The sequence below is a fragment of the Mytilus californianus genome, unplaced genomic scaffold, assembly GCF_021869535.1.
Source record: "Mytilus californianus isolate M0D057914Y unplaced genomic scaffold, xbMytCali1.0.p SCAF_5, whole genome shotgun sequence".
NCBI classification, from domain to species: Eukaryota; Metazoa; Mollusca; class Bivalvia; order Mytilida; family Mytilidae; genus Mytilus; species Mytilus californianus.
Genome location: NW_026262701.1, coordinates 20946475 through 20956211, shown reverse-complemented (window position 1 = coordinate 20956211; position 9737 = coordinate 20946475). Strand labels below are relative to the sequence as shown.

Sequence of the window (9737 nt, the reverse complement as noted above, 5' to 3'; positions counted from 1 at the left end):
TTAAAATTCCACCTTGTTCCATGACCTTTCCGATTCTAGAATTTCTACAATAAAGTCTGAAATCTTATGTCAACCACCGCAAACCACGTCTATACTTTTTTTATGAAGAAAAAAATTCAAAATTCGTATGCATACACAATTTCGAAAGTTTACATTATAACGAATCTTGTATTTTTTAACACTCTCATCCAAAACAATATAGGAACATCAGATCTGCAATTTACAAATTCTAGTGTTGATATTCAATTGCAGCAAATACATAACAGCAAAAAGTTGGTAAATGTAAATCGATGCAAATAAACACAAAAGATCAAACGATTGTACTTTGTATTTTTGTCTTTCCACATGGTTACTTACAATTAACAAAGATGATATCAATGAAAAGAAATATTAAAACAAAAGTAATCTACTGGAAGCAAAAAGATAACCAGGTCCGCTGTATTAGTGCTTCTATGCATGGAGTCGCTAGCGCAAATTGTCGTAACGAAATCTCTTAATGAATACAAAATTAACGTTTAACTTATAATAATGTCGTTATGTAGAATACAGTTATGAAATTTGTTTTTTTTCAAACTTTCTTTAGAGTGTTATCATTAATTTTCTGAGGAATCTTCGATCGAGTACCCAAACTGTGCATTGTATGTGCCGCAAATTTACATACTTCTGCATGAATCCTAATACTTTTTTCGTCTTCCTAAAAATCTTCCCAAAAGTTATTTCAATTTCGAATATTTAACTAAGTTAGGTACCATTTATAATTTGAATTTCATACAATATACTGTATTTTCGTATATAAGTGTTACAAAATGTATAGACGATGCCACTGCACGATGCAAGCAACCTTTGGTTTTCTCATTACTGTTCCACAGAGCACTCAATGGTAAAAAGCAATGACTAATATACAATGTAGAGTTCTTAACAATGTCTTCCATAGAATGAAGAGTTCTCGTGATTAATGTCTACCATTAAAATGTGTATTTACATAATTATAATTCTGTCCCGATGATTTCCACAATATTAAACAATTCATACCACAAGACTAGACATAAATCAAGTTATAAAACAATTAAAGTTTCGGGATTTTGCTAGATATACTTCAGATATTATATATAGTCAGCTTCCAAGTCCAGTGTTTAGTCCCTAGTTCGTCCTGCATCCACCTATCACGTCATTTACTTCTGCTTCCATCTATGACGTCATTTTCTTTTGCATCCTAAAATTAAAGACATTTTCGACACTATTTAGAATAGAAGGAGGACGCCTTTATCAAAGGAGGCAGACTAGAAAAAATACAGTTAGAAAATTACTGTGATTTTCGCACTAGATTTTCGAACAAATATTTTGTAGACTTACTAAATAATTCTTTATTCACGATTTTTCTAACCAATTTACCAACTTAGATAAAAATCAGTATTGTTTGTTAAACCCCATAATTTATTACAAGACTGTTAATTTTTCATTTCGAATCTGAAGACCCTCCTTTTAACTGTCATTCAAAGAAAAATTTAAAAATTATAAAATTAGCGTGTGGTTTGGAATTGTTCGTAACGTGGATATGACGTAAATCATGATTTATAAGGCTTACATTTAGCTTTTCCGATAATAATTTATATATGTTCCGGACCATATGAGTATTTGGACCATACGCGTATGGTCATGACCATATAAGTATACTCATTTGGTTATTAACGGGCCGGACCATACAAGTATTTAGTTTAAACAGTATTTATTAATGAAAAATAACAACAATAAAGTATTACAATGTTACATGAAATTCAAATATGGGATTCGGAAACAAGTTTGGAAAAACTTTTATAAATCCGTCTCCCGGTTTTTAGACCATATAGGGTATTTTAAGAATAAATTTTAACTTCATTCACAGGAACACATGGCTCGTTCTCCGAAACAAAATCTATACAAGTTACTAACTGAAAACCTTTATTGGAATCTTAGTATATGTTGTCTTGCCTTAGCTAGAGTCAATTTCTAGCTTCTGTACGCTGCCGACAATTTCGTCCGGGCGTTTAGATTAGTATTTATTTTATTTCTTTTGATTTTCACTTATTCACAATTTACTATTGTGTTCATGTATTGTTTTATTTAAACAATCTTATTTTCCACATAAGAATAGAGGGACAGCACGTATAATCTACTGTAATTGCAAAAGCGTATAATTGAAATAGGAGCATACATGCACCAATTAAAATATCTAAAAATTATTTGAAATATTTAAGAAATTCTATTTTGCTAAGATTTAGAACTAACTGTCATGACCTTGAAATTGAAAGAGGGAGGTATGTTGGCATAAAAGAGGAAGACAGAAAGTGAAAGCTATGTAAGAACGCAATTGAAGATGAACAACATTTTCTTTCAAAATGTCCTATTCTGATAGATACAAGATATCAACATCTGTCTAATTTAAAATCAAAATTTACAAAAAAAAAAAAAAAACAATTCAAAGTTATCTGATCATGACTGATGAGATGAAATGTGTTTGGATTCTTCCATCTGAAGATTTGTTCGGTACTTCAAATTTATCTAAATTATTGCACTCCCTATTTGAAGAAAGAAAGAAACTTCTAGAAAATATCAATGTAGTTTGAAAAAATAAGTAAATAAAATGCTCCGCAGGGCGCAGCTTGATACGACCGCAGAGGTCGAACCCTGAACAGTTGGGGCAAGTATGGACACAACATTCAAGCTTGATACAGCTTTGCATTTGGATTGTGATTAAATATTTGACACAGCATAGGTTTCTGACACAGAATGAATGTGGTCTAAGAACTTAAAAATTTTAAATTGGACATTCACCTATTATGGTCCAATATCCAAAATCTAAATACATGGTTAGATTCAGCATATCAAAGAACCCCAAGAATTCAATTTTTGATGAAATCAAACAAAGTTTAATTTTGGACCCTTTTGACCTCAGTGTGGACAAAGTTGATAACGGGGCCAAAAAATCAAAAATCTAAATACATGGTTAGATTCAGCATATCAAAGAACCCCATATATTCAATTTTTGTTGAAATCAAACAAAGTTTAATTTTGGACCCCGATTTGGACCAACTTGAAAACTGGGTCCATAATCAAAAATCTAAATACATTTTTAGATTCAGCATATCAAAGAACCCTAAGAATTCAATTTTTGTTAAAATCAAACTAAGTTTAATTTTGGACCCTTTGGACCTTAATGTAGACCAATTTGAAAACGGCACCCAAAAATTAAGAATCTAAATACACGGTTAGATTCGGCATATCAAAGAACCCCAATAATTCAATTTTTGATGAAATCAAACAAAGTTTAATTTTGGACCCTTTGGACCTCAATGTGGACCAATTAAAAACGGGGCCCAAAATCCAAAAACTAAATACAAGGTTAGATTCAGCATATTAAAGAACCCCAAGAATTCAAGAATAAAACCCCATTGAAATTGGTCAAGAAATAAGCAATTTATATGAAGTATCTTCTTTTGCACAATACTGTGCAATTAAATTTTTCTTGCTATTGCGCAATACTGTACAATTGACAATTTCTTGCTATTGCGCAATATTGTGCTATTGGATATTTCTTGCTATTGCGCAATACTGTGCAATTGAAGATTTCTTGCTATTGTGCAATACTGTGCAATTCTAAATTTCTTGCTATTGCACAATACTTATAATATAATAATTTACACATCCTGTTTGGTGTGTATCTCCTACCATATCATTATTATTTGCTTTTAAATATAAATCAGAAATAACCAACTTAAAATGGAAAATTTTAAAAGAAAAAAAAATGAAAAAAAAAAAATCCCCCCCCCCAAATTTTTTGAACCCCCTTATGATTCATCACCCCCAAACTCAATCCCAGCCTTCCCTTTGTAGTATGGTACCTTGTAGTACAATTTCAGAGAGATCCATACACTTGAACACAAGTTATTGTCTGGAAACTAGAAAAATGTGTTTTTTGGCCCCTTTTTGGCCCCAAATTCCTAAACATTTAGGGCAATTACCCCAAAACTCAAACCCAGCTTTCCCTTTGTGATATGGAACCTTGTAATACAATTTCAGAAAGATCCATACACTTACACACAAGTTATTGTCCTGAAACTAGAAAAATGCTTGTTTTTTGCCCCTTTTTGGCCCCTAATTCCTAAAATATTGAGGCAATTACCCCCATCATCAATCCCAGCCTTCCCTTTGTGGTATGGTACCTTGCAGTACAATTTCAGAGAGATCCATACACTTGAACACAAGTTATTGTCTGGAAACTAAAAAAATGCTTATTTTTGGCCCCTTTTTGGCCCCCAATTCCTAAACGTTTTTGGAATTACCCCCAAATTCAATTCCAGCTTTCCCTTTGTGATATGGAACCTTGTAGTACAATTTCAGAAAGATCCATACACTTACACACAAGTTATTGTCATGAAACTAGAAAAATGCTTGTTTTTTGCCCCTTTTTTTGGCCCCTAATTCCTAAAATTTTGAGGCAATTACCCCCAAAATCAATCCCAGCATTCCTTTTGTGATATGGAACCTTGTGGTACAATGTCTGAGAGATCCATACACTAACACACAAGTTATGTCTGGAAGTTACAAAAATGCTTATTTTTGGCCCCTTTTTCCTTTACTGTTGGTACCATAACCCCCAAAATCAATCCCAACCTTCCTTTTGTGGTATTGAACCTTGTGGTAAAATTTCATAGAGATCCATTCACTTAAACTAAAGTTAGAGTGCGAAAACCAATGTGTCTTCGGACGACGCAGGACGACGCCGGACGACGACGACAACGACGACGACGACGCCAACGTCATACCAATATACGACCACAAAAAATTTTTTGCGGTCGTATAAAAACTGCGCCATGAGCGCATGATACGCCCGTCGTTTTTTCAAAGAATAAAGTTCCATAACTCCTCAACGTGATTTCAGAAATTTATAAAAAAAACTTAAGGGAGGTTATTTTAATAGATATAAACCAGTCACCAAAGTTTCATGAAAACTGCTCAAAACGCTTTTGAGTTCTTGTCCGAAAACTGGAAAATCCTCTTTTTTAATGAATAAAACCCTATAACTCTGAAACGTAAATATCTAAAATTTATAAAAATCGAAAGGGAGCTCACGTCAATATATATAAACAATTCACCAAAGTTTCATGCAAATTGGTTAAAGTGTTTTTGAGTTATTGTCCGACATGCTGACGACGGACGGACGGACGGACAACGGTATACCATAATACGTCCCGTAAACGGCCGTATAAAAATTGACCAGGTGTTGTCTCCCATAGGCCTAGTTATATACATTGATTGAGAAACGTATTTTCTCCAGGTCAGTGGCTTCCAAAAAGACTAATTAATGTTTTGTCAATGACATTGTTTATAAATATGTTACTTTGTTTTAATGTGTATACATGTTTTTGTTTAAATGTACTTTAATCACTATAAGTATTCATTGTGCGTTATTGTGTAATTATTCATTTGATTGTATTGCTAAAATTTGTGGCATCAAGATTGGTTAATAAACATATCTTATCTTATCGACAAACCATAACTTTTTAGTTGCATATCTAGTTAAGAAGCAGACGTATCTCAACCGGGTAGATGTTATCAACATTGTCACTATTCCAAACTTTGAATTATTCAGTGAAATCACCATCAAAACAGCTAGAGAAGTTTTTTCCCATTCTACTGCAGAACCCGATGTATGAAGTTTGCCTCAAATAATCAAAAGAGAATTTGGCGCCAACAGAATAACAGATAGTTCCAATAAGAATGCACACCGAAAGAGGGGCGGTAGTAAAAAGTAAAAAAAAAAAACCAAAAAAAAAAAAAACAACCCCCAACAGCGAAACATACACTTCCGATCATGAGAGGCCCTTCCACCATCTATGTTAGTCAATCTTCTTTTTTAAAAGTTTAGAGAAGTCGGTGTTTTAACACTGAATTTAAAGCAATTTTTATTTTGCCTTTCTCATTTTTCTAGAGTCGTCGGAAACGTGGCAACTGAACAATGACAATATCAAAATAAGAATATCCATAGGTTTGTGTACAACTTATATTTAATATCTACTAGCCAAGTGTTACAAAATCATATTATATTATCAGCAAAGTAATTGTTTCATATCCAATTTGACCAGGCGCAATATTGCTCCTGACCACTCTCCACAGTTCCAAAGACAGTTAGCTTGCCATCCAGCTTAGCAAATCAAAATAGGTAAAATTTGCCCAGGATGTGATAAGCATTATAAACAGCTTTTTTGAAAAACTGAATTCAGTTTTGTTACTTCTACACATTTAGTATGAAGCACTGTGTATTATATCTAAAAATACGTCAACGCTTTTCTGTGACTAAACAAGATTGCACACGGTACCTAAAATGTCTCGCCTGCTTCACTGGCCATGATTGAATTTTAAGCTGAAAGTCTTCAAGATCAGGCTGTGGATACATGTATCACATTTGCTTTACGCAATCAATGATCAATGAAAATGGGGTCATGGTCAGCAGACAGACATGATCACCTTACAAATATTCCATATAACTATATAAAGTTTTATACAGAAAACAACGTTCATCACTAATCCATGAAGACGTCGACGTCAGGGTAAACCCTGTCTGGCGAATATGTATGCCTTGCAACGATCCTATATATGCCTGATATGAGAGTCCTCGCATTCATTATAACTGAAATCAAGATGCTGTCAACATGTCGATGATAGCAAACCAGATTGTTATTACATTTATTAGGGCCATTTTAAAACGTAAAGCAATTCAGGGAAAAACTCCTGAACAACAAAATTGAAATTTGCCAATATCAAACTTGTCTGACCTCCATTTTGTCATCAGTAACAACATATTACAATTTGAAAAGAGCTGGTTGGCATGTTATCAACTTAAAGAAAAGAAATGGCCTAAAATGCCAATTTCCAGTCAATAGAGGATCACAACTCCTGAACGGCAAGAGTTAAAGTCGTCAATATCGAACTTGACCTCAATTTTGTCTTTAGTATCAACAAATACATATTTGAAATGCATTGGTTAAAACTATTCCCAATTGATGCCCGGAAACGACATTAAGTCTCATTTTTCAATGAAACGAGGAACTCATGAACGGCGAAGTATAAATTGTCAATATCAAACTTGACCACCATGTTGTCACCTGTAACATATTAAAGTTATTGGTTGAAAGGTTTTCAAATTATAGCATGGAAATGGCTTAACATGTCATTTTCCAATCAATCAACGAACGTCACCAATGAACGGCAAAAGTAAAAGCCTCAATGTCAAACTTGACAACATTCAAATTTGAAAAGCATTGGTTTGACCGTGACAGTTCATAAGTTAACACGCAGAAACAGCTGGAACAGCCCGACCATAACCAGTGTCCCCAGATGAATGACAGGATTTTCGTCGGAAAAGTTGGTTATTTAATGTTATATGATACTTCAAATAAAAAAAAAATGAATATGTTTTTTATACTTCAAATGGCTGAGTTTTACTATAGACAAGTGTACATGGACTTTCTTTTAGAAGAAAATCATTTATCTTATCAAAATCTTAAGAAATTGAATAATTGTCTTCCCGGTCTCTAATATATTGCCGATATCTTTTCCGTATGTGTTGAACTTAATCACCGTCTTAAGACCTCTCGTAATACTTCGGCAACCACATGTAGCGAAATTGCGAGGGAAACACCGTGATAAAAGAAAAGGTAAATTAACAAACGTGAAAGTTTGATAGTGTTAATTGATTCTGAAAGGAAATAATTAAATACACCAACTCATTTAATAGTGGTTATGACAAAGTTTAATGAACAAGTTATAGAAAGCATGAAAAAAAAAAAAAAAAAAAACCAACATCGCTGTATTTCATTTATCATCAAACTTATTGTTCACTATGGTCACGTTCGGTATACTTCGGCAATAAACACGACAGTTAATTAGCAGGGAAAGTTTCTGCTGAACTGCTTCGCTGAGCGCAGCTAGATACACCCGCAAAGGTCCAACCCTGAACAGTTGGGGCAAAAATGGACACAATATTTAAGCTTGATTCAGGTCTGAATTTGGATTGTTATTAAATATTTGACATATTATAGGTTTTTTGAATAAATGTAGTCAAAGAAGTTGAAATTGGTTATATGAATTGAATTTATATTCAATTCAAGATTTCTTGCTGTTGTGCAATACTTAGTAAATCTGTTGTCAGACTATAAACATATAAAGTTCAATTAATTCTCAATGTCATATTAGAAATTTATGAAAATAAAAAGGGAGCTTACATCAATAGATATAAACAATTCATCAAAGTTTCATGAGAATTGGTGACAGCTATTTTGAGTTATTGTCCGAAAACTGGAAAATCACCCCTTTTTTAATGAATAAAACCCCACAACTCAGAAATATAAAATGTAAAATTTATAAAATTCTAAAGGGAGCTTACATCAATACATACAAACAATTCACCAAAGTTTCATAAGAATTGCTGAAAGCATTTATGAGTTTTTGTCCGAAAACTGGAAAATCCCCCCTTTTTTTATGAAAAAACCTGTAACTCGGAAACGTAAAATCTAAAATTTATAAAAATCGAAAGGGAGCTCATTTCAATAGATATAAACTATTTACCACAATTTCTTGCAAGTTGGTGAAAGCATTATTGACTTATTGTCCGAAAACTGGAAAATCCCCCTTTTTTAATGAACAAAACCCCATAACTCGGAAACGTAAAAAATAAATTTTATAAAAAACAAAAGGGAGCTCACGTCAATAGATATAAACAATTCACCAAAGTTTTATGGAAATTGGTTAAAGCATTTTTGAGATAATGTCCGACATGTTGACGACGGACAGACGGACAACGGTATACCATAATACGTCCCGTAAACGGACGTATAAAAACAGTGCATATAGGACTTAATTTAGTATAATACATGCATTGGCTCAATAATTTCCGTAACATTATAATTTCAAGAAACTCATTTCATATGACTTTTAAAATACATTTGTAAAATGATTAAAATTATAGATTTAAAAGCAGTCGCTGAACCATGAAAATGAGTTCTGTCAGACGCAAACTTAAGATTATAAGGCACCTGCATACAGTTTAAAATCATTCAATGACCATAAAAGAGAGGCGAAAGATACCAAAGCGACATTCAAACTCATAAGTCGAAAAAACTGACAACGCCATGGCAAATAAACACCTGCGCCATGAGCGCACGATACGCCCGTCGCTTTTTCAAAGAATAAAGTTCAATAACTTCTCAATGTTATATCAGAAATTTATGAAAAAACTAAAAGGAGGTTATCTTAAGAGCCAATCCGCCAGAAAACCATGCAATATTCAGAAAATCGTCCAAATCGACAATCACAACTTGACAAATTTTTATACATCATCTTAATCTTTGACATAAAATAAAAGAATTTGACCACTTAATTTTTCCCAGAATCGTATCTATTTTTAGTAACAGCCTCATTTGCATAATTCTGTAAATTCATAATGAAACCAAGGAAAAATCCAACTTTTTTATGCCTTTTAAGAATGACCCAGAAGCATATTAAATGGGGTAGTTGAGTTTTTAGAGTAATGTCAGCTGAAACTCATCCATTTTACTATGTTATGATCAATACAAATGAAAATTTAAACGATTTGGCACATTGCCAGGAGCAGGGAGACAAAGGCCGGGTTTTTCATACATGAATTTACGTGGTTTTCATTCGCTTCTATCTTGCAAGACCCATTCAGGATTTGTTTGCAA

At 33.1% G+C, this 9737-nt stretch overlaps 1 protein-coding gene across 1 annotated transcript in view; it reads right to left on the bottom strand.

Annotated features, from left to right (window-relative positions):
• Positions 1-313: 313 nt before the first annotated feature.
• Positions 314-9737, bottom strand: part of LOC127702664 (uncharacterized) — a 41744-nt gene continuing 32320 nt past the window's right edge. Inside the window, exon 2 of the mRNA XM_052206955.1 lies at positions 314-1213. The gene's annotated coding sequence lies outside the window, so the exon portion shown is untranslated. The remainder of the gene's footprint in view (positions 1214-9737) is intronic.